This window comes from Mesoplodon bidens (genome assembly GCF_964165515.1).
Source record: "Mesoplodon bidens genome assembly, chromosome: 9".
In the NCBI taxonomy this organism is placed as follows: Eukaryota; Metazoa; Chordata; class Mammalia; order Artiodactyla; family Ziphiidae; genus Mesoplodon; species Mesoplodon bidens.
This window is the reverse complement of record NC_138166.1, coordinates 85,455,079-85,481,220: the sequence shown is the minus strand read 5'-3', so window position 1 is coordinate 85,481,220 and position 26,142 is coordinate 85,455,079. Positions and strand designations below refer to the sequence as shown.

The following is a 26,142-nucleotide window of genomic DNA, read 5'->3' as shown; positions in this document are numbered from 1 at the left end:
GAGGGGGTTTCTTTTCCTAGAGGCAGTGAAGTTTGGGTTGGGCACTGAAGGAGGAAATGAGTTGGCTGAGGAGAGAAGATAGTTAGGGGAATAGGATGGGGAAAGGCACAAAAGTGTGAAAAGGCAAACTGTGTTCAGAGAAGAGAGGGAAGTCTGGTGTGGGCTGAAACTAACTGGTAAGGTAGAATGTAGCCATATTGAGAAGAACCTTGATTTACAGCTAAGGAACTTGGACTTTACACTGAAGACAATAAGTATGAAAGGTATCAGAGGTTCCTAAATAGGGAAGGGATGTGATTATTCATATTAAAAATAAATACATAAAAGTTTAGTAGCAAGATGATGGCTGAACTAGAGTAAGGGGAGACTGGAGCCAAGAAAGCCAATTAGAAGGTCACTGTAATAGTCTAAGGAAAGGATTATGGTCTGAATCACCATAGCAGCAGCAGGATGAAAAGTAGTGACAAATCCCAGGGAGATTTAGAAGTAGCATTGAGGACATAGTTATTGATTAAGATAGGCATTTGGGAGTAGGGGAGAGAGGCCAAGGTTGAAGTATAATGATATTAACTAAGCTAAATAGGAGAAGGAGAGCAAGAGGGTGGGGGGAGGAGGATGAGTAGCATATTAAATTTGCAGTGATTATAGGATATCCAATGGCAAATGAAAGACACGTCTGCAGATCGGGAGAGAAGTTTGGACTGAATACATAGGTTCATAAGTCAGTGTCCACTGGTAGTTAAGTCCTCAGAATGGATGGGATACCCTGAGGAGGGCTTACAGTGAGAAGAGTGCCAAGACCTTGGAAAAAAAAAAGCATTCAGGCGGCTGTCAGAGGAAGAGGAGCCAGGGGAGGAGACTGGGAAGGAGCAGAGAGATAGCATAAGAATGGGACAGAGGTCTGCAAGTAAAGGAAGAAGAGACCTTCAAAGAGGAAATGATCAACAGTTCTCTCTGGGGTAGTATGAGTGACAAGGTTTGTAATTAGATCTGATGAGCACAGTTTCTACAGCGTTAGAAGGCAGACTGGAATGGATCAAGTGAAGACTCCTCTTGGAAGTTTGGCTGTAAGGGAAGCAGGTAATGGCTGGGAAGAAAATGGAGTTGGGCAAGGTATAGCATTTTTTTTTATGAAATGGAAGGCTTCAGTATAACAGCCAGCCAGCTGGTTTCTGCTTAAACAACTCTTGTGAGCTCACTACCCCACAAGACAACCTTGTTGCTTTTTTTTTTTTTTTTTTTTTTTTTCGGTACGCGGGCCTCTCACCGCTGTGGCCTCTCCCATTGCGGAGCACAGGCTCCGGACGTGCAGGTTCAGCAGCCATGGCTCACAGGCCCAGCCGCTCCATGGCATGTGGGATCTTCCCGGACCGGGGCACGAACCCGTGTCCCCTGCATCGGCAGGCGGACTCTCAACCACTGCACCACCAGGGAAGCCCCCTTGTTGCATTTTTAACTAGCAATTGATCATCCTGAACAGTTCAACATATATTTGTTGAGTGCCTGCTCTGTCTAAAGCATTGGGCTTGGCATTTCAGTGCCTAAAAAGATATTCACGACACGGTCACTTACTGAGGTGGATTTAAAATATTCAAAACTCATGAAGAAGAAAATCAATTGTAAGTCCACTATTGAGATATTACCACTAACAATATTTTTCTGTGTATCCATCCAGTCTTTTTTTCTGAGCAGATATATTTAAAAATAAATTACCAACATTTTCTGATATCATGACATCTTCCATAATCTTCTTTTTACTGGATGCATAGATTTCATCAAAGGAATATATTACAATTTATAGAATACTTCTTTTTGGACTCTTAGGTTATCTCCAAGTGTTCAATATTACAAAGAAGGCATGGTCTACTAAATATTCTTCTACATTGAATTTTGTGAGTGTTTCTGGTTATTTTCTTAGGATAAAGTCTTAAAAATGAAATTACTGTGTTAAATAGTTTGCACACATTAAAATTTTTTTATACACAATACCAAATTGCTCTCTAGAATGCTTGAACCAATTTACATGCCCCATATTGTATAAGCGTGTTTATTTCCCTGAATCTTTATCCATGGAAGTTATCATTTTAAAGTTCTTGACAATTTGTTAGGTACAAAGACATCTGGTTTTACTTTATATTTCTACTTATGGAGTCTTCACTTGGTCCATTCCAGTCTGCCTTTAATTACTACTAAGACTGGACCAATCGAATTCCTTTTTTTCTTTTTGCCTTTTCATGTTCTTTACCCACATGGCTTTCGTGTTCTTTACCCACACTTCTTCTGAGATGTTGTATTATTCTTATAAATTTGTAAGAGCTCTTTATATATTAAGGACACTACCCTTTGTCACATATATATTTAGTTGCAAAAGTTCTAGTCTCTCATTTTTATTTTAATTTTGTTTGTGGTACTGTTTCATCTACATAAACTAAAAAGTTTTAAGTAGTCAAATCTATAAATGTTTTTCTTTTACAAATCATAAACCTTTATTTTTTCACTCAGATTTTTACCACTCTAAGGTCAAGAAATGCTTACACCACTTTCATCTTTTCAAGACATATCACTTCTCTTGTATGGGTCATTTTTCATATTTAACTCTTTAATCCATTGGAAATTTATTCCATTCCTTCTTTTTGTTTCCTTATAAATTTTATTTATTTATTTATTTATTTTTGGCTGCACTGGGTCTTCGTTGCTGCGCACAGCCTTTCTCTAGTTGCGGAGAGCGGGGGCTACTCTTTGTTGCTGTGCGTGGGCTTTCTCTAGTTGCAGAGAGCAGGGGCTACTCTTTGTTGTGGTGCACAGGCTTCTCTTTTTTGTGGAGCACCGGCTCTAGGTGCACAGGCTTCAGTAGTTGTGGCACTCAGGCTCCGTAGTTGTGGCTTGTGGGCTCTAGAGCACAGGCTCAGTAGTTGTGGCACACAGGCTTAGTTGCTCCATGGTATGTGGGATTCTCCCGGACCAGGGCTTGAACCCGTGTCCCCTGCATTGGCCGGTGGATTCTTAACCACTGCACCACCAGGGAAGTCCCCCATTCGTTCTTAATCATGTTTGTTCTATCCTTTTGAATCAGAGATGATGCTTTGGTTTCAAGAAAGAGAAATCTAACTCAAATTGGCTTAAACAAAATATTGAATTTATTGCCTCCTGTTAGTAGAAAAGTTCAAAGGCTTCAGGGCCACGTATGGTTAGGTGGCCCACACATCACACAATGTGGAGAGGACTTGATGGTTCCTCTTCATTTCTTTGCTTTAGTCCCTGGTGACAGCTCCATTCTCAATAGACTCTCCCAAGAGACTCTCCCCTCCTGTCCCTAGATGGTGTCCAAGAACTCCCAGGTTACATGCTTCTGCATTCACTTCTAGAGGAAAGTGTCTTTGTCTTAGCACAAAAATCCTGACATTCTCTTTCTTTGATTGGACTGACTTAGGTTACATGCCCATACATGAAGTGGTCACTGGGGCCAAGGGGATGAAATTCACTCATTGACTTAGTCTGGACCACATGCCCTATCTCCTGGTGATAAAGGTGGAGTCAGCTTTCTCAAAACTACATGGATGTCCTACAGAAAGGGCAGCTGAGAAAGAGGGATTCATGCGAGAAGACAACTAAGGTAAGGACTACATCTTTAAGTATCAAGATCATTGCTTTTGATAGAAAATGACAAATCCTCTGCCATTTGAAAACATTGGTTCTACTACCATTAACGTAATAGAAACTAGAGTTAAAATCATGAAAGGACATGGTCCCTTCCTTAGGTACTAAACCCCTTAAATTCAAGTTGCATAGGGACCACCTGGGCACATCACAGTTTCTAAAAGTCTAATCATATGTGACTGGAACAATTTCCTCCATGGCCAACTAATCTATAGGTTCTCTGAATTCCTTCTTTTAAACAGGTTACATAGACTCAGTAGAAGAAATAAGGCCATAGCTCCAATTCTCCCCTGAATTCATTCTGGCAAAGTCTCTGTCTCCTGGCTACTTCGTTTTCTGGTTACTTATTTGGACCATTCCTGCGTTGTTTTGTTTTTTTTTTTAATCTAGAAGTCTTATACCACTTTGCAATGTCTTTTCCTGGTTTGTGACCTGAGACCTATATCTTGACCTAAATATCTTCTTAGAGGAGCCCTCCAAGGGCTAACTATAGCTAACTAAGTTGGACTTTGGAGCACTGGGGCTTTATGTCGACTACAGCAGTGATTCAGAAGAGGCAGGACACAATAGTACCCATGTGCTGTGTGCCAGGCACAGTTCAAAATGTCCTGCCCAGGGCAAGCCATTATCTGACCCCATGAATGGGATTAGTGCCCTTATAAGGAGAGATGATCTCTCTCTCTATGTGTGGATACAGCAAGAAGGTGCTCCTCTGCATCAGATACCAAATCTGCTGGCACCTTGAGCTTGGACTTACTAGCCTTCAGAACTGAGAAATAAATGTTTTTTTGTACAAGTCACCCAGTCTATGGTATTGGTTATAGCAGCTCCAACTGACAAAGACATCATCCCCCCTGCCTCTGTGACATACCTGTACAGTGACTTGGCTTCTGTGGGCCCAGAGAAGTCTCTTTTTACCCTTTCTTAGAGGTTTTGACCACAATTTTCCTCTCTTGTCTCAGTCCTGTCTCTAGTACTTGCTGCTCTTCTATTCTTCAACTCCTTGTATGATACACCATCACTTACTGTTTTTAGAGCCTTCCCCACAAAACACTACCACGTTCAATACATCTATTGAAGACACTTTCTGATTTTAGAATTATTAAAAATGTGTGGGAAAAGCCTTGTACCTTAGCATCTAGTAAATGCTATAATTGAATGATTTTGGGTTTTAGCTACCTATTAACATCAGAGAGTCTGCCCCATTCAGTAGTTGGGTTGTGTTACCCCTTCTTTATCATTATTCTTGCTATATCCATAAGCAACAAACAAACAAAAACTGTCTTCAGTACTTTTCCCAGAGTCTAGTTTTCTCTGGACTTTAAGTCCTCTGGCATTATTTTCACAGGTCTGAGTCCTTCTTTAGAGTGAGGCCTCCCCCTCCTGCTATCTATTTTTGTATATGTCCTTTAAAAATACGAGCTAATCAGAACACTTCTTGAGCAGCCACATTGATCTTTTTTAGATGCTCCCTTTTCTTTATTGAAATCACTGGCTTCATAAGAATTTAAATTTCAAGTCACTTTACTCCTCTTGAGCTTTCTTTCCTAGTTCCTGGCCAGATAGAGCCTTATGTCCATATATTCTCTTAACTTGCTCAAGTTTTCTTTGTATCCAGTTAGCAAGTGAAGAATTGCCTTCTCTGGCTACTACAAATTCAAGGATACTGTGGTCACTTTAAGTTGTCTGTCACTTCCACTTCACCAACACATTCTTCTTAGCTGGTTAGAATTAAGCATAGAATAGTACCTTTTCAATAAGCAATTAGTTTAAATTTAAGTCATGCCAACCTTGACGTTCACTTTTCAGCAGAATGAGCTTGTCAGTAGATGTTGAAGTTCTCCATTACCCCTACATTGTGGCCCTGTGCTATTAATTCTGTCATTTGTATTGGGAAAGCATTATTGATGTGGCCATAAAAGGATCACAAAGCATGCTAGAACTAGCTGACAATACATGGCCAGTGGAGAGAGAGCATGAGCCCCAAAGGGAGTGGAGAGCTCTCCTCAGGGCATGGGCTGTGAATACAGAAGCTGGCTTGGATTAGGGCAGCTGGGCTGTTCAAGACCTGATGTCTCTTACCAAGGTGAAGTTCAAGAAGCTATTAATACTAAGAAGTCCAGCACAAAGGTAAGGCACGGGTGTATCTTAGTTTAAGGAGATCACGGCAGGGGTGTGAACAGCAGAATACAGCCCTCTGGAAAGAGGACTGGTCAGAGATAAGCTTAAACAAGACATCAGAATCATGATAAAAAAGACCAGGGTTCAAGAGAGTCCCAAATCTACAGGAAGCCTGGATGCAAGGCAGAATGAGCAGAGACTGAAGGTGTGGAGGTTAATGTGGAAGCCCGGAATTGGACAAACATGGAGTGGGAGGCATAATAGGAGGGACCTACAGATATCCAAAGCTCACAGCTGACCTGGGTAGAAGGAAGCACGACACTGGGGCTGATACTGATGACACACTTTCTCACTAGTCAGAACTGCCATTTAAGTCTTGGGGAACTTGGAGAGCTAGACCTATAGGCAGAGCTCCTTAGACAATCAGGCAGCTGGTTCCTAGGGAAGGCAAAGGCAAGACAACTAGCCAGCTGCCTTATTGTAAGCTCCTGGGACAATGTCACTTCTGCTTTTATTTTCACCCAAATCTTCTCTACCAGGCGTCAACCTTCAGGTTTGTGGGTTTTCATTTGTATCCATAAGTTCTTGACTCACAGGGCTACTCTACTTTGCCTTTGTGTGCTTCTTTTGAACAAATTACGTACCTTCATATTGGTGTAATACAACAGCTATTGTTTACTGATTACCTATCATGTACAGGTACCATGCTAGCTGATTTACATACACTATGTCTTATTTAATTCCCACACCTCCTCCTTGGGAGGTGGGTATTATTATGCCCATTTTAAAAAGAGGAAACTGAAGCTTATATGGTTTATGTAATCAGCTCAAGGTCACACATCAGGGAAACAAAAGAGCTCGGATTTAAATTTAGTTTTGTCTAACTGCCTATCTGTGGCTTAAATGACTACATTTATACTGTAATACAATTACTGTCAGACAATTCTCACTGACACCTATCAGCCACTAGATTTTTCATCTATCTATCTATCTATCTATCTTCTAACCTCTTTTCTCTCTAACACTCAGTACTGCACTATGTAAAAATGATTATTAATAAGTACTTACTGAGAGGTGGAGTCAAGATGCTGTACTAGGAGGACCCGGAATTCGCGTCTCCTCACAACTAGGGCACCTACCAGGCACCAGTGGGGGACCGTGGATACCTAAGGGGACAGGAGAAGCCCCCAGAGACCAGAGAGGATGTGGGGTGTGGGGGGAGTGAAGGGGGAGAAGTGGAGGCGGGATGGGACTGGCGGCCCTGAGGGGCGGCTAGTGGAGGGGAAGGGATCCCACGCCTGAGGGGGGAAATTGGGGAACCATTGGGAGGGCAGAGGATCAAAAGGGAGCGTGGCCAGGTTTCTCCTGCCCACTTGGACCCCCAGGAACCTGCTGAGATCCCCGGCCTGATCCTCTGCCCACCTAGACCCCCTCCAGCCACGGGGGTCCTGAGGGGAGTGGGAGGGAGAGAAGGGGGAGCAAAAGTAAAGGCTGGACCTCTGGGACCGGCACCCTTAAGGGGTGGCTAGGGGAGGGAAGGAGTTCCTGCACCCAGTGGGACCCACCCATGGTTAGGGGTCCAGCAGCTAGGGGTCCAGCAGGGACGGGGGAGACCCTGGGGGAGATGGTGGGGGGGGCGCGAAGGAACGGAAGGGAATGGGGCCAGTGCTTTCACTGTCCACTTAGGCACTGGGGAGCCTGTCCGGCTCCAAGGCCTAATCCTCTGCCCTCGGAGCCTCCCTCCTGCAGCACAGAGCTCAAGTCCTGCCCCTGCAAACCCACCCAGATCCCCACCTCTACACTCGGAGACCCCCTCCAATGCACTGGGCCTAAACCCTACTCACACACCCACATGCAGGGCCCTACCTCCAAACACCGGAACTCCACACTCCAGAGGCCCTCCTTTCCACATGCTGCCTCTCCCCTTTGGGCCAGTCCTAAGCAGAGGCCCTGCCCCATGCTTCAATGTTGCCCCGCCTAGGCCCCGCCCCATGCTCAAACATCACCCCCCCAGGTCCTGCCCCATCCTAAACCCTGCCCCTGCCTAAGTTCCACCCCCCACCTAAACTCCACCGCCATAGCCAAGGCTTTTTTCTTTTTCTTTTTCTTTTCATTTTTCCTCTTTAAGATTAGGGTTCTGTTTTACCTTGTTGATTCTTTTTTTTTTTTTTTTTTTAAATATTGACTTAAACATCCAGCTTATTTATTTATTTAGATGTTGGGGGTAGGAGTTTATTAATTAATTTATTTATTTTTGCTGTGTTGGGTCTTCGTTTCTGTGTGAGGGCTTTCTCTAGTTGTGGCAAGCGGGGGCTGCTCTTCATTGCGGTGCGCGGGCCTCTCACTATCGCGGCCTCTCTTGTTGCGGAGCACAGGCTCCAGACGCGCAGGCTCAGTAGTTGTGGCTCATGGGCCTAGTTGCTCCGCGGCATGTGGGATCCTCCCAGACCAGGGCTCGAACCTGTGTCCCCTGCATTAGCAGGCAGATTCTCAACCACTGCACCACCAGGGAAGCCCGATTCTTTTATATTTTTATTTTTCCTGATAAATCTTTTATTTTTCTAATTTTATTTTATTCTTTATACTTTGTTAGTGATCTCTCCTTTTGGTTTGTTTCCCCCTCCCCTTTTTTTTCTTTTTTCTGTTGTGGTTTTATTTTACCTTGTTGCAGTTGTTTCAATTATAGTTTTATTTTTCCTAATATATTTTTTATTCTTTGATATTATACTGCTCCTTTTTTTCTTTCTTTCTTCTTTTTTTTTTTTTTTTTTTACCACAAAGCTTGTGGGATCTTGGTTCCCAGGCCAGAGGTTGGGCCCGAGGTCCTGTGGTGGGAGCTCCGAGTCCAAACCGCTGGACTAACACAGAACCTCAGACCCCAGGGAATATCAATCAGAGTGAGGTTTCCTGGAGGTTCTCATCTCATCACCAAGACCCAGGTCTATCCAACTGCCTGCAAACTCCAGTGCTGGACGTCTTAGGCCAAACAACCAGTAAGACAGGAATACAGCACCACCCATCCAAAAAAAAAAAAAAAAAAAAGAAATGACAAAAAATATGTTACAGAAGAAGGAGCAAGGTAAAAAACTACAAGACCAAATAAATGAAGACGAAATAGGCAACCAACCTGAAAAAGAATTCAGAGTAATGAGAGTAAAGATGATCCAAAATCTCAGAAACAGAATGGAGAAAATATAAGAAACATTTAACATGGATCTAGAAGCACTAAAGAGCAAACAGTGATTAACAACACAATTACTGAAATTAAAAATACTCTAGAGGGAATCAATAACAGAATAACTGAGGAAGGAGAACGGATAAGTGAGCTGGAAGATAAAATGGTGGAAATAACTGCCAGGGAGCAGAATAAAAAAAAAAGGAATGAAAAGAATTGAGGACAGTCTCAGAGACCTCTGGGATAACACTAAATGCACCAACATTCGAATTATAGGGGTCCCAGAAGAAGAAGAGAAAAAGAAAGGGTCTGAGAAAATATTTGAAGGATTATAGTCGAAAACTTCCCTAACATGGGAAAGGAAATAGTCAGTCAAGTCCAGGAAGAACAGAGAGTCCCATACAGGATAAACCCAAAGAGAAACATGCCAAGACACATATCAATCAAACTATCAAAAATTAAATACAAAGAAAAAATATTAAAAGCAGCAAGGGAAAAGCAACAAATAACATACAAGGGAATCCCCATAAGGTTAACAGCTGATTTTTCAGCAGGAACTCTGCAAGCCAGAAGGGAGTGGCAGGACATATTTAAAGTGATGAAAGGGAAAAACCTACAATCAAGATTACTCAACCCAGCAAGGATCTCATTCAGATTCGAGGGAGAAATTAAAACCTTTACAGGTAAGCAAAAGTTAAGAGAATTCAGCACCACCAAACCAGCTTTACAACAAATGCTAAAGGAACTTCTCTAGGCAGGAAACACAAGAAAAGGAAAAGACCTACAAAAAACAAACTCAAAACAATTAAGAAAATGGTAATAGGAACATACATATCAATAATTACCTTCAATGTAAATGGATTAAATGCTCCAACCAAAAGATATAGACTGGATGAATGGATACAAAAACAAGACCCATATATATGCTGTCTACAAGAGACCCACTTCAGACCTAGGGACACATACAGACTGAAAGTGAGGGGATGGAAAAAGATATTCCATGCAAATGGAAATCAAAAGAAAGCTGGAGGAGCAATTCTCATATCAGACAAAATAGACTTTAAAGACTATTACAAGAGACAAAGAAGGACACTACATAATGATCAAGGGATCAATACAAGAAGAAGATATAACAACTGTAAATATTTATGCACCCAACATAGGAGCACCTCAATACATAAGGCAAACGCTAACATCCATAAAAGGGGAAATAGACAGTAACACAATAATAGTAGGAGACTTCAGCACCCCACTTTCACCAATGGAGAGATCATCTGAAATGAAAATAAATAAGGAAACACAAGCTTTAAATGACACATTAAACAAGATGGACTTAGTTGATATTTACAGGACATTCCATCCAAAAACAACAGAATACACTTTCTTCTCAAGTGATCATGGAACATTCTCCAGGATAGATCATATCTTGGGTCCCAAATCAAGCCTTGGTAAGTTTAAGAAAATGGAAATCGTATCAAGTATCTTTTCTGACCACAACGCTATCAGACTAGATATTAATTACAGGAAAAAAACTGTGAAAAATACAAACAAGTGGAGGCTAAAGAGTACACTACTAAATAACCAAGAAATCACTGAAGAAATTTAAAAAATCTAGAGACAAATTACAATGAAAACATGATAACCCAAAATTAGAGAAAGAAGAACAAAATACCCCAAAGTTAGCAAAAGGAAAGAAATCATAAAGATCAGATAAGAAATAAATGAAAAAGAAAGGAAGGAAACAATAGCAAAGATCTATAAAAGTAAAAGCTGGTTCTTTGAGAAGATAAACAAAATTGATAAACCAGTAGCCAGACTCATCAAGAAAAAAGGGAGAAAACTCAAATCAACAGAATGAAATGAAAAAGGAGGAGTAACAACTGACACCACAGAAGCACAAAGGATCATGAGAGATTACTACAAGCAACTATATGCTAATAAAATGGACAACTGGAAGAAATGGACAAATTCTTAGAAAAGCACAACATTCTGAGACTGAACCAGGAAGATATAGAAAATATAAACAGACCAATCACAAGCACTGAAATTGAAACTGTGATTAAAAATCTTCCAACAAACAAAAGCCCAGGACCAGATGGCTTCACAGGCGAATTCTATCAAACATTTAGAGAAGAGCTAATGGCTATCCTTCTCAAACTCTTCCAAAATACAGCAGAGGAAGGAACACTCCCAAACTCATTCTATGAGGCCACCATCACCCTGATACCAAAACCAGACAAAGATGTCACAAAAAAAAGAAAACTACAGGCCAATATCTCTGATGAACATAAATGCAAAAGTCCTCAAGAAAATACTAGCAAACAGAATCCAGCAGCACATTAAAAGGATCACACACCATGATCAAGTGGGGTTTATCCCAGGAATGCAAGGATTCTTCAATATATGCAAATCAATCAATGTGATACACCATATTAACAAACTTAAGGAGAAAAGCCGTATGATAATCTCAATAGATGCAGAAAAAGCTTTTGAAAAAATTCAACACCGATTTATGATAAAAACTCCCCAGAAAGTGGGCATAGAGGGAACTTTCCTCAACATAATAAAGGCCATATATGACAAGTCCACAGCCAACATTGTTCTCAATGGTGAAAAACTGAAACCATTTCCACTAAGATCAGGAAAAAGACAAGGCTGCCCACTCTCACCACTGTTATTCAACATAGTTTTGGAAGTTTTAGCCACAGCAATCAGAGAAGAAAAAGATATAAAAGGAATCCAAATCGGAAAAGAAGTAAAACTGTCACTGTTTGCAGATGACATGATACTATACGTAGAGAATCCTAAAGAAGCTACCAGAAAACTACTAGAGCTAATCAATGAATTTGGTAAAGTAGCAGGATACAACATTAATGCACAGAAATCTCTTGCATTCCTATACACTAATGATCAAAAATATGAAAGAGAAATTAAGGAAACACTCCCATTTACCATTGGAACAAAAATAATAAAATACCTAGGAATAAACCTACCTAAGGAGACAAAAAACCTGTATGCAGAAAACTATAAGACACTGATGAAAGAAATTAAAGATGATACAAACAGATGGAGAGATATACTGTGTCCTTGTATTGGAAAAATCAGCATTGTGAAAATAACTATACTACCCAAAGCAATCTACAGATTCAATGCAATCCCTATCAAACTACCAATGGCATTTTTCACAGAACTAGAACAAAAAAATTTCACAATTTGTATGGAAACACAAAAGACCCCAAATAGCCAAAACAATCTTGAGAAAGAAAAATGGAGCTGGAGAAATCGGGCTCCTGGACTTCAGACTATACTATAAAGCTACAGTAATCAAGACAGTATCGTACTGGCACAAAAACAGATCAATGGAACAGGACGGAAAGCCCAGAGACAAATCCACGCACATATGGTCACCTTATCTTTGACAAAGGAGGCAAGAATACACAATGGAGAAAAGACAGCCTCTTCAATAAGTGGTGCTGGGAAAACTGGACAGCTACATGTAAAAGAATGAAATTAGAACACTCCCTAACACCATACACAAAAATATGGATTAAAGACCTAAATGTAAGGCCAGACACTATAAAACTCTTAGAGGAAAACATAGGCGGAACACTGTTTGACACAAATCACAGCAAGATCCTTTTTGACCCACCTCCTAGAGAAATGGAAATAAAAACAAAAATAAACAAATGGGATCTAATGAAACTTAAAAGCTTTTGCACAGCAAAGGAAACCATAAACAAGACAAAATGACAACCCTCAGGATGGGAGAAAATATTTGCAAACGAAGCAACTGACAAAAGATTAATCTCCAAAATATACAAGCAGCTCATGCAGCTCAATATCAAAAAAACAAACAACCCAATCCAAAAATGGGCAGAAGACCTAAATAGACATTTCTCCAAAGAAGATATACAGATTGCCAACAAACACATGAAAAGATGCTCAACATCACTAATCATTAGAGAAATGCAAATCAAAACTACAATGAGGTATCACCTCACACCAGTCAGAATGGCCATCATCAAAAATTCTACAAACAATAAATGCTGGAGAGGGTGTGGAGAAGAGGGAACCCTCTTGCACTGTTGGTGGGAAGGTAAATTGGTACAGTGACTACGGAGGACAGTATGGAGGTTCCTTAAATAACTAAAAATAGAACCAGCATATGACCCAGCAATCCCACTACTGGGCATATACCCTGAGAAAACCATAATTCAAAAAGAGTCATGTACCACAATATTCACTGCAGCACTATTTACAATAGCCAGGACATGGAAGCAACCTAAGTGTCCATCGACACATGAATGGATAAAGAAGATGTGGCACATATATACAATGGAATATTACTCAGTCATAAAAAGAAACGAAATTGAGTTATTTGTAGTGAGGTGGATGGACCTAGGGTCTGTCATACAGAGTGAAGAAAGAAAGAGAAAAACAAATAACATATGCTAATACATATATATGGAATCTAAAAAAAAAGGGTTCTGATGAACCTAGGGGCAGGACAGGAAGAAAGACACAGGTGTAGAGAATGGACTTGAGGACATGGGGAGGGGGAAGGGTAAGCTGGGGAGAAGTGAGAGAGTGGCATGGACATATATACACTACCATATGTAAAACAGATAGCTAGTGGGAAGCAGCCGCATAGCACAGGGAGATCAGCTCAGTGCTTTGCGACCACCTAGAGGGGTGGGATAAGGAGGGTGGGAGGAAGATGTAAGAGGGAGGGGATATGGGGATATACGTACGCATATAGGTGATTCACTTTGTTATATATCAGAAACTAACACAACACTGTAAAGCAATTATACTCCAATAAAGATGTTAAAAAAGTAAGTACTTACTGAATGAATTAATACAGTTAAAAAATGTGATTAGAATGACTATATCCTCTCTTGGTTTGGGTATATACATAGTCAAGCGGTAAGAATTCTTCAGTTTGCTCTATAGAAACACTACATTCATGCACGTTGAATCATTACATGGATGAGAAGGGGCCAAGTGTTAAATGAATACTGAACTGAGGAGACACACTTTATCCCCAACTAAGTCAGATGTAGGCAAATGTGTTTATATGTTCAAATAAATTTGAGAAGTTAAAGTAATGGGTATATATGAAACAGATTATTTTCTTCAGAACTCTGAATCTGAAAATCTCTCTCATGACATGATCTTCTTGTTTGTCTGAATCAGAGGTTGCCAAACTATTGTCTGTGGGCCAAATACAGCCCACCCCTGTTTTCACATGGCCTGTGAGCTAAAAATGGTTTTCATATTGTTAAGTAGCTGAAAATGATCAAAAGAAGAATGATACTTCATGACATGTGAAAATTATATGAAATGCACATCTCATTTTCCATAAATAAAGTTTAATTGGAAACATAGCCAAGGTCATTCATTTACTTATTGTCTATGGCTGCTTTAGCACTACCATGGCAGAGCTGAGTAGTTGGGACAGAGACTGTGTGGCCCACAAAGCCTAAAATATTTCCTTTTACAGAAAAATTTGCTAGCCTCTGGTCTAACTAAATAATACAGGATGTCATAATATTTTAAATATTGTTTAAACGACATCTATTATTTTGGTTTCTAACTAAAGGACACTGGACTCAAAAGTCATGACATCTCTTTTGCTGTGTAGAAGGTTTCCATGTTCTCAGGACAAAGTCAAACCCTCTCCTCCTTTGGTATCCTCTATATTCTCTCCTGATAGCAGTAGCACCTTTCTGCAAAAACAATAATGGACTGAGAAGCTGGTGGTTTCTCTAAGAGGTGATATGTCTCTTCCTGCCCAAAGTCATCTTTCTCTTTGATGGGAAACTGGGGCTGGGCATCCTTATGAGTGGTTACAGTGTATTACAGAACTGTAGTGGCACCGAAATGGATTCTCCAGACTCCATCAACTGCTTCAAGGTGGTATGATGGAGTCACACAGGTGAGGAAAAGCAAATTGCTCTTTTTATCATCATCCAGGACCTAAATAAAGACAAAAATGACTCAGAATGACGAGACACTGGTGAATATTACTTATCAAAATGTTTTCAGGAGGCTCTTAACATTCCCAGCAAGGTGGGATTTTGAGAGCTCAATCAATGTGTTAGCTCAGGAGTAAAAGCAAGGGAGCAGAACTTCTTACTTTTCCTAAGATCAGGTTTGGTTTGCAGTACAGTTCAAGGGAATATGCCTTACTTATTTATTTTTCGAGACACAAAGACACATTCTGTTGTCTTTTTGTATCTCTTTCTGTCTCTCTCTCTGTATCTTTGTCTCTCTATCCAATTTAACAAAAATGTACTGATCATTGATTATATGTGTGAGGCACAGTACAAGCCCTGAGGATACAAAAATAAATCAAATAATCCCAACTTTCAAGGAGCTTAGGGTTTATGAAAGAAACAAGTTAAAACGATCTTCCTGGACTTTCTGGAAGCATTTAACATGAGTTGATTCTCCTTAATATATTCCTCTCTAGGTTCCTTTGGCTCCATAGTCTCCTGGTTTTATTTTTCTGGTTTCTGATTCTCGGTCTCCATTGCCAGCTCTTTTTTTTTTTTCTATCCAATCTCTAAATGATCAGAGTTTAGTCGTGGGCTTGCTTTTCTTTTGATTATATCTACCCTCCTTAGGCAATCTTCTCCCAAATTTATAAATCCAGTTCTAGCAACTCTTCTGAGCTTCTAATCCATATCACAGATCTGCAGTAGGCATCTCCCCTTAGGCAGAACTTCTGATCTTCCCCTGCATTTCTGATACTATCCCAGGGTTCTCCATCTCAGTAATTGACATCTCTGCTCATGCATTGGATCTTGGAAGAAATCTCAAATCAATCATGATATTACCTCCTTCTCCATAACTCACCATTTCCATTGAACTGTCAAGTTCTTTAAAATAACTCTTGACTCTGATCATTTCTCTTCCTGAGCATGCTACCACCTTAGACCAGGAAACCATCATCTCTCACATGAATCACTGAAATACCTTCCCAGTTGGTCTCTCCACATCTATTCTTGCTCTGCTTTATTTTATCTTCTCACAGTTAATGTTTTTCAGGCAGAAAACCAAAAATGTGGGCTTCCCTGGTGGGGCAGTGGTTGAGAGTCCGCCTGCCGATGCAGGGGACACGGGTTCTTGGCCCGGTTCGGGAAGATCCCACATGCTGCGGAGCGGCTGGGCCTGTGAGCCATGGCCGCTGAGCCTGCGTGTCCGGAGCCTGTGCTCCGCAACGGGAGAGGCCACAACAGTGAGAGGCCCTCGTAATGCAAAAAAAAAACAAACCCCAAAATGTAAATAGTCTTTAGAAAGAAACACAATGCTAGCAAAATCCACATCCTCATCCTTCATCCTAATCTTTTTTTTACTTAGTAATTTATCATGAAGATCTTTTCACATCAGAACACCTAGAACTGCCTCACGATTTTTAGCAGCTGACTACCATTCACTTGTATAACTGTATCATAATTTATTTAACCACTTCTCTATTGATGGACACGTAGGTTGTTTCAGTCTTTATCTACCATAAATAATGCTTCAATGATGATACTAGAAGAGTCATTCTTCAATATGGGTGAGTACATCTATTGGATAAATATAGAAAAATGGAGTTTCTAGATCAAAGGCTTTGTACATTTAGAAATTTGATAAATACTGCCAGGTTGCCCTCCTCAGAAGCTGTACCAATTTTCAGGCTATTGACAATGTAAAAAAGTGCCTGCTCCCCAGCCTGGCAAACCAAGTATGCTAATTAAACTTTCTGATTTGTGTCAACCCGATATGTAAAAAGTATATCTCACTGCAGTTGTAATTTGCATATCTCTTGTTATGAGAAAGGGTGGGTATTTTTGCATATTTTAAAGACTCATTTGTATTTCCTTAACTGCTATCTATTTGTCATACCCTTTGCCCAATCTCCCAGAGTTTTTGATGTTTTTCTTACTGATTTGTAGGAGTGCTTTGATTTCTTATTAAATAATCTAGTTACCAGATTCTTTCAGAATCCTAGTATTTAAAAAAGTCACAATTTTGTCAAATTTTCCCTAATAATAAGTAATCCTCAAACGTTAACTCCATTATAGGGGAGCCCACATGAAAAGCTCAATGTAGAGGTTATGAATAGATTTGCAGAAGTCCAGACTCCCTGAAAAGAGACTGACAAGACTGCCTTATACCTATACCTATACCTATATTATTTCATTTAATTTTCCTAACAGCCCTGTGAGGCATGTATTATTATTAACTACAAAGTAAAGCTCAGAGAATGTGAATGTCCAGGGTCCCACAGCTAATAACTCTTCTACTTCTGGAACCTTGAAAGCCTAGTAATCCATCATCACTGGCCATTCTTCAGCCATACCAGGCTCTGATCCTTGATACCTCTGATTTCTAAGAATCAATTGCTCTTCTCTTTTGCCTTGTACAAACATCCAATGAACATTTTTAAGCGGCTACCATGTGCCAGGAATTCTCATGGGGTTTACATTTTAGAGGGGTTCACATTTATAAGCAATAAAAAAAAACAGTCATAAAGTTATACTACTATGAAAAAATATATATAAGATTGGTAGGAAGGGGCAAGAAAGGATACTTTCAGCGGGGTGGGGGCAGGAAGGGCCTCTTTGAGGAGGTGACATTTAAAAAGAGATCAGAATAATCAAAAGAGTATTCCAGGAAAAGGAAATATCTAGGGTAAGTCCTTTAAAAACAGGAGCAAATCCAATGTGTTTCAGGAATAGAAAAAAGACCACTGCAACTGGAGCCAGGGGAGAGTGGTGGGAGACAAGATTAAAGAGGTGGTCTGGGATGCCACATAAGCCTTTCTGGCCAGCAGAGGAGTCTGGACTTTATTCCAAGTGCGATCAGAAGACACGGAAGGATTCTAAGATGGGAGCGATATGATCTGATTTATTTTTTATGATCTATGTCACTCTAGCTGTGCTGTAGAGAAAGGAGGCAAAAGTGGAAACAGGAAAACCAATTAGAATCTATTACAGGAGCCCAGAAGATGATGTTTGCATTAGGGTGATGGCACTGGAGATAGAAAGAGACAGATTGTGGAAATGTTTTGAAGGTTAAAGTTGACCTAAATTCTTCATGGAGTAGACATGAGAACTGAGGAAAAGAGAAGAATCATGAACATCTACATGCTTTTTGGCTTGAGCAATGGTAGATGGTGATGCCATTCAATTTGAAGAAGGCTGAAAGAATCCAGAACTTCGTATTACTATATTATTTCTTTCTTCCCCTATGCATCCTTAACCTCACAGATCATGGTTTTCTCTGCCCAATACTTTCATTTTCCTTCCCTACTTGGACTTTAGTCCTTCTTATCCAAAAGAACGTCCTCTATGTACCTCCTCTGCTCCTACCCACTCCTCAATCCACTGCAATCTGGTTACTATCCCCATTATCCCAATCATCTCCTTCTTGCTAAACACAACATTGACCTTGCTGCTAAAACCAAGGAATTTCAGTCTATTTTTCTTGGCCTTTCTCTAGCATTTAATACTATTGACAATTCCTCCTTGGCTTCTCTGAAACTACTTGTTCCTGGTCCTCCTACATCTCTGGATGTTCTTTCCTGTATCTTTGTTTCCTCACCTTTTAAATGTTTGCATTTTCATAAGGTTCCAGAGTAGGTCCTTTTCTCTTCTTACTCTATACCTTTTCTCTTGGGGATTCCATCTACCTCCACGGACTGTCACTCACTCTGATGATTCCAGCATAAATCTCTCTCCTGAGCTCTAGACTCCCCTGTGCATTTATATAGTAGAAAGCTTCATTTTGATATCCCATGGACACTTCAAACTCAACATGTTTCAAATTAAACTAATTACCTTCCCTCCTCAACCTACATCTCCTCCTGAAGTCCCCAACCTAGTGAATGGTAACACCATCTTCCCATTTACCTGAACCATAAATCTCCTCCTATTCCTTAATTCTGCAGATATAACCAATAATAAAATTCAGTTGGTTCTATGTCCCTAATATTTCTTGAATTCTTCTCCTCTCTCTGTTTCCATTCTTGTTGCCTTAGTTTAGACGTCCATCATTTCTTTCCCCGTGATGCTGAAACAGCCTCCTAACTAGTATCCCTGATTACAGTGTTACTCACACTAATAAATTCTCCCAACTGGAGTGACCTTTATAAAATGGACATTTGATTGCTTCACTATGCTCCTTAAAATTCATCAGTAGTTCTCCACTGGCCTTAGGATAAGTTGAAACTTCTTAGGAAGACATAAAAGACTTTTCATAATACAAGACCTTGCTGATCTTTCTGGGTTCCACCATGCATTCATACAAGACAGAATCTACTACTTGCTGGGCACTGTCCTTCACCTTCAACTCTATGGGTACACTGTTTTACCCCCAGGACTTTACACATAGTACTTTCTTCACCTGGACTACATTTCTCTTTAACTTTCTCACTTGTCTGGATTATTCTACTTATGCTTCCGAACTCCTCTCTGAATTCATCTTCTATGGTTAGGGACCCTGACTATGCCCAGTCAAGGTTAAGTACCTTTCCAATGAGCTCCCCTGTTGCTAGCATCTCACTGTTGTGTGATCAACTATGTACTCATCTGTCTCCTCATTAAACTACAAGATCCTTCAGAGCAGACTGTCTTATTCATCTTTGTATTCCCAGTGCTTTGCTCAGTACCTGACACAAAGCAAGCACTCAATAATGAATAAATAAAGTGGAAGAGTTGGGTTTCAAAGTCAGATCTTCTCTCTTCGGCACAAATCTCACATTTCTTTATCCTACTTCTTAACATCTTGAATCTGAAAATTTCAAGAATCCATGCTACATTTTTGCCTATCACTAATTAAAATACAGGCAAATAGATTACTAACTCCATGAGGGTTCAGTTAACCATGTATTTCTTGAATAGCCCTTATTCATCATTCCACCGTTTTGCTCATCAAAGTACTTTGGGTTAACTATATCTAAAATGACTGAAAGATCTTTCAATACACTTTTATATCCTTTCTACCTTTTATCCTGTTGCTTCCACAGCACCAAAAAGCAAGCAGAGAGTAAATACATTGGGAGTCGGGTCGATTTTATTTGTCTGGCAACTGACACTAAAAAGTGATGTGTCAACAGCAAACCGTTTCCCATTATCATTTCCTCCAAGGTCTCTATGGGTATTAAAGTTTCAGTGTGAAAATTTAACATTGCAAAATTCAGCTAAAATTGAAATTTTTTTGTAGTGAGTTCACTATAATCACAGAGTTTTGTAAATGGAAGGAATCTTAGAGATCCTTTAGCCCAGCACTTTTGTTAAGCTTCCATGAGGTAACAGACACGAGAAGACCTGTAATAGCTCACCCAAGGTCATCTAGTCTATAGAATTTCCTAACTTTCAGTTGGCCGATCTTTCCTCAATGCCATAGATACCCTATTATTTTCCATCTAAACAAATTATCTACATTGGAACCTATCTATTTACATAGTGCTTATCTTTATGATATTGCCTTTGTGATATCCTTGTTATAAAGAGGAAGGAACTGAAAAATAAGCAAGGCTGTCTTATCCAGGAACATAAGAGAATTGGTAAAAGAGACAATTAGTACAAAGAAATGGGCTCCTATTTGTAGTGTAGCCTTGTAATCACACTCTGTTCTCTGAGTGCCCCAATGCTAAACCAAGCTTATTTGTGCTTCTGGGGCCTGGATTCTATTCAGTTCTATGCCTTATTTAGTCTAAATGATTCCCTCAGCTTCAATGTGTATTTTTTGAGCTTTATTTTATAAATATCATACTTAAATCTCCTCTCAAATTGGGTTTGTTTTAGTTCTAATGCTGAGGAATCAAGATTCTGGGTAAGAGAAATAAAGATGATGGGTTTTTCTAGGCTTTACATTTCAAGAATTGTTTTCTCAAATGACAACTGGCAGTCTACTTTATTCCTCAAATGATGACGTTTTCCATGGGAATTAGAATTTAATTGGGATAATTTGTTTTCACGGAAAGCACAGATTTCTTTCCAAGAGGATCAGTTTGATAATGTTTTACCAGCTAAAGCTACGAGACCAAATATAAACCAGTTCTGAGAAACAGGAAGTGAACCTAACTGGTCTAGTCTGCGTGTCCCTGGCAGTGACGCACATACAGAAATCAAATTAGGAAAACAAGATAGGTGGGTGTGAGGCAATCGATAATAATCCAGGATGCTACAACACAAGCGAGAACGCCTTTAACCAAATGCCATTCATTTTAATAACACCCTGAGAAGTTTGATTTCCACATAACATGCTAGTGATTGGAGAGCAGGATGAGCTTGAGTTCCCTAGCAACAGCATGTGCTTTTGAGGCAGTCATTAGCCTTTCAGTTAATCCCGCCAACCCCTTACTGCTAATGTATGACTGACATTAAAGAGAAAAAAAAAAAAAAAAAGCTGTTGCAGAAAGTGCTTTGAAATTTCCAGAAGCAAAATGGAAAAGAATAATAATTTTTTAAAAAGTTGTCCTGAGAATTGCACTCAGGTAAAAGAAGTAATGTTCCTATATGCCCAGCCTGTCCCCTTGTTCACTGCTTTCAGTTCTAGGTCTCTGAATCCCCTCCCGGTAAAGGGCAGCAGAGGTGAAATTGTGCAGAGGTGAAATTGTTCAGAGTTTAAGGCAGTCCCCTTAACCAACATAAATCACAGTCTGAAAGTGGAGTGCATAGTGGGGTGGGCAGTTTGTGTAGGACCGAGTCTGACGGGGGTGGGGCTGGGTGGGGGGAGGGAACGTAAGGCACAGTTTTCTTTCTCCTTTAAGCAGAGTAAATTACCCTGGTTGAAGCTGCTTGGGGAAGGAGGGTGGTGAAGGGAATGAAGCTATTTTTCCTATTGATTGTTTAATTGCACCAGAGGCTGTTTGTCCAAGGCCACTGGCCAAGAGCATTATGTTCATGGCTAAAGGGAGGTTGGGCAGGTTTCCATAGCCTTTCCTAGTGTTAAACAAGACAACCCATAACGCTCAGCCAGGCTATAGGAATATGGTGTATGTTGACTTTTGCTAGTCAGCTGTACCCTAAAGCGCCACGGCTGATGGGATGATGGTTCTCTAACTCTGAATCATTGCCTCTAGCTCGGTCCTTGGTTCAGGATGCACAACTCCTCTGTGTAGCCTGGGTCAACTGCGGGGCGTTATTCGAACGGTAACTATTGCCGCGGGTCATCCTTATCGTGGCCTGGGTCCCTTTCAGCTGGACACTGGACTCCCTCAGTTTGGCCGGGGTGATTCCTAGTTCTCCCCGCCTCCCCACCTAACCCCCCTGCGCACTCCCTTCCCAAGGCGACCACCTGCACCGCCCCACTTACCATCTGCCCCGCGGGGAGGGCTCCCCGGGGTAGCGGAACCCTCCCTGCTCCCGGGCGGCTCTGGGGGAACTCGGTGTTTGCCTCCAGCCCTTCGCTGCTGGAGAGATCAGGTTCCTCCCCTCCTCCCCCTCCAGCTCCGGCCGCCGCCGCCGCCTCCTTCTTGCATGACACAGCAGAACCGCAGCTGCCGCAGCAAGTCCCAACCATCCGCCCAGGAAGCGCCGCAACCCGGACTCGGGAGGGGCGGAGAGGGAACCAGGCTGGGGCCACCGCCGAGGGGGATTCTTGCCCCCACTTTGCGCCACACACTCTTTTCCCAGCTCAGGGGCAAGGGAACAAAATCAGGCTAAAACCGACCAGGCCAAGCCCTTGAGGGAAGCTGGGGTTCGGCGTTCTCAGGGATGGGACCAGAGAGAAGGGTGTGAAGGAGACCCCAGTTGAGGCAGGACACTGCAGGTAAAGAAGGGGAAGAAGAGGCCGAGAAGTCGAGGGCCAGACTGTGAAGGAGAATAAAGGAGGTCAAAGAGAGGTAAGGAGGTAGAGTTGCTGAGAAGGGAGAGCGAGCAGGGAAGGGGAGGAGGGGACCTGCTGGGGAAGGACTGGGAGGGAATATATGGGGAGGCTTGAGCTAAGTATCCAGGCAGCACTGGGCTGAATTGGGAGGCAAAGGCAGAAAAGCGGAAAGGGATAGAAGAATTAGGCGTTAGATAGGAAGGTAAATATTGGGGGACATATTAAGGAATCAGAAAGGATGTAGTGGAGATCATGCATCATGGCTGATGAGGGAAACTGATGAGCTGGAAAGAGATACAGTCAAGGCAAAGCCAAAAAGAAAGGATGATCTTCCGTTCCATTCTTCAGTTTCCTATAAAGTTTTTCATAATTCTGCCAAACCAACAGGGAGTTTTCCTTATAAATGGAAAAGCATGAACTAAAACATAGAAAAAGCCGTTTAGCTTAGATTTACAGGATAAAATCTCATGGTCCACCCAATTTTGAAGGCAGAGATTTAGGATTGGGGGTTGTGATTCAATAACATTGAAGGCACTCAAAGCTGATATTACAGTTTCCACATCACTGGACTTAAGTCTTTCAAAGTTTTTGTTAAATGCTTCAGTTAAATGCTAGAAATGATGACAAAATCATTGGTTCAAAATGTCATAAAAAGGCATACACTTTCCTTTTTCTCTATACACACATATACAATGTATATGTAAATCTATATATAATTTCTAGTGTCTTGCATGTCTGCAATGATTAAGGGGAAAATGTGTTTTTCTGATTATTTGATTTCCCACCAAACACACACTACGCATTTTACAGCAGATCAGCTGCTTCTCACCATTTGAAAGAATGTGGTCAGAAAAGTAATGCAAAAACTGTCACTGTGGTTTTGTCTGTACCTTCCAGGTCATATCGTCGTACCTCACTTCCTGACACAAACAAGTTTTTACTGTTGTCAGCAACAAAGCCCTAATATAGCTGCGGAAGAGAAAAACTGCATTGCATTTGCCTCCTGCAAGCATCATCAACACAGTTACCGGAGGAATGTAATTCCAGAAAAGCTTTAAAGCTGGTGTGATGGTAATTATGTATCAAATACCTGATTCTATTTCTGTTATTATTTTGTCATTTCTGATCTACTCAAGAGCAGGCTGAACTCGCAGAGGGACAAATCCAGTTTTTCTTTTTCCCTTGGTAAAATTTAATCGGACCTGATACAAAACTCATTGCTCTTGGGGAAAATAAAGTAGGAGCCACGAAATGTAATTTTAACAGAGCGTGGGTTTTGTGACTGTAGGAAAGGATTTAAGGACGCTCCTTCTGTTCGGTTTCCTATGTAATGAGCAAAGGCTACACGCACGCACAGACGCCACAGCTCCCGGATGCTGTGGCTCACTCATCTGGGCTTCTGCAGCGCCAGAAGCCCCTCCGGGATGCTGCGAGGGGCGCTCGGTGGGTGGTGGTACAAACCCTGCGGCCGCTGCCGCCAGTCCTGCCGCTGCTGTTGTTGCTGCTGCAGTCACGTGGGAGGCCCTTTAAGTTTCCATAGAGAGGCCTCTCCGGTGTCACATGATGGACATGATATAATGAAACAACATTGTGGAGAGGAAAGCATTAGGGGAGCCCACGGCTACAAAAACAAGTGAGTGAGAAGAGGTGGGAGGAAGAGAAACTACGCCACCTCCCCTGCAGCCGAGCTGCACGCAGCAGCAGCCCGCGGGAAGTGGGCGACGCCGGGGGGGAAGGGAGACCCGGTCCCCAGCCCCGGCCCGGGGACCCCGCTGCCCACCGCCAAGAGAACAACTTTTAGCCGGCAGCCTCGGCCGGCACTGCACCTGTCTCCGGAGCCTCCATCGCTCCTCGTGATGATCAAAGGGGCATTCTGGAAGAATATGTTCTACAAATATACATGCGCATCATTTTCCCCCTTGCGTCTCGCTCCGGAGGAAGGAAAGAGAAAGGGATTTAAGCAGCAACGTGTGTTCAGCCCCAAGGTAAGTTCTGGAGGGTGGGGAAAGCCGGCCCAGCAGGACTTTGGTATGGGAATTATGTTCTCCGTTTGGACCTCTCGAGGTGAACGAGGCATCCTCTCGCTGCTGGCGAGGCGGAGGGTTCGATGGTCCAGCAGAAACATTTCCACTCTGTGGACTCTGTTATTTCCTCTTTCGCACGCCCGGCGGTCCCACCCTGGGACTCCCCGGGGTCCCTCGCCTCTCCCCGGAAGGGGCCGCAGGTCCCGGCCGGGATGTTGGCGAGCCGCGCGAGCGAAGGTAGGGGTTGTGGCGTTATCCGGGAATGCCGAGGCGATTTCGCCATGTTTGTGTTGCTAAGAGCACTTTTTTCCCCTTTGAGGTGGCTTGATGCCACATGGCTCCTCCGGAGCTGCTGCCGGTTTGAGAGTGTGTGTGTGTGTGTTTTTTTTTTTTTCAATGTCCGCATTCCAGCTAATGTTGCGCAGATAAAATTCAAACTTGAGGTAAACAGAAGAGGAGGAGGAGGAGGGGAGGGAGGGGGGAGACTGTTTCCATTTCGAGATTCCACCTCTTCACTCCGCGGAGACTAACATCCCGAACCCGCTCCTTTCTCCCACCTACCCTACCTTTGCTGTCGACCAGAAATAAGGCGGCTGCGGGGGGCGGGGTGGGGGGGAGTGCTCGTAGAGGACGCGGTGTCTGGGTTCTAAAGGCAAAAACAGCCCCTGGCACCCAGGCCTCTGGCCACCTCCCTCGTTCCGCCGAGAGGGACGGAGGATGCGGTGCTGTGCTCTGGAGCTGGGGGACCGGAGGACCGCTCTCCCGGGCGGGGCCGGGGTGCCTGATTCCCCTCTCACTCCCTCTTACTTTAGGGAACCGGACGGCTTCGCTTCCAACACCCCCCGCCCCACCCCCCGCGGCGCAGGTTCCAGAAGGCGGGCTGGGTGGGTCTCCAGGTTTCCAGAGAGCGAGTGGCGTAGCAGGTGTGTGGTGGGCATTTGTATTCTACAAGTCTTGCATTTGGTGGGACGACGTGGGGAGTCTTAAAGCGAGTGGATGGGCAGAGCTGCCGTCTTTTATTTTTTTCCGACTAGGGAGAAAAATCAAGACCACCCCCTACCCCGTGTTAAATATCTGATTCAGCTCGAAGCTAGGCTGAAGGGTGAGTGGAGATGTGTAAGGGTGAGGGGTGAGCTTCGTCATGTGGAAAACTAGGCTTCTGACAGCTTGTGGCTACTACCCCCGCCCCCGGGGCGGAAGATGTGGGTTGGGGGTGTCCGAGAGGGGTGACGTCCCTCGCGGTGGGAGCAGCTCAGGGTCCCGAAGTGCGCCAGGTTCCGCAGCCCAGTCGTGGGGGAGTGCCGGGGCCGGGAGGAGGCGGCCACGTGAGGAGGGTCT

At 42.4% G+C, this 26,142-nt stretch overlaps 1 protein-coding gene and 1 long non-coding RNA gene across 8 annotated transcripts in view; one reads left to right on the top strand and one right to left on the bottom strand.

Annotated features, from left to right (window-relative positions):
• Positions 1–22,358, bottom strand: part of MKLN1 (muskelin 1) — a 357,278-nt gene extending 334,920 nt beyond the window's left edge. For 2 of the 3 annotated variants that reach the window (XM_081244928.1, XM_081244927.1), the window contains exon 1: positions 22,268–22,347. The gene's annotated coding sequence lies outside the window, so the exon portion shown is untranslated. Of the gene's footprint in view, positions 1–22,267 lie in introns of all 3 variants that reach the window. The other variant, XM_081244929.1, reaches the window with a different exon arrangement.
• Positions 22,359–22,493: 135 nt separating this feature from the next.
• The window catches only part of LOC308623060, a 200,643-nt gene continuing 196,994 nt past the window's right edge, over positions 22,494–26,142 (top strand). For 4 of the 5 annotated variants that reach the window (XR_014016725.1, XR_014016726.1, XR_014016727.1 and 1 more), the window contains exons 1-2: positions 22,494–22,796; positions 23,678–24,765. This is a non-coding gene — a long non-coding RNA (uncharacterized lncRNA). Of the gene's footprint in view, positions 22,797–23,677; positions 24,766–25,616; positions 25,728–26,142 lie in introns of all 5 variants that reach the window. The other variant, XR_014016728.1, reaches the window with a different exon arrangement.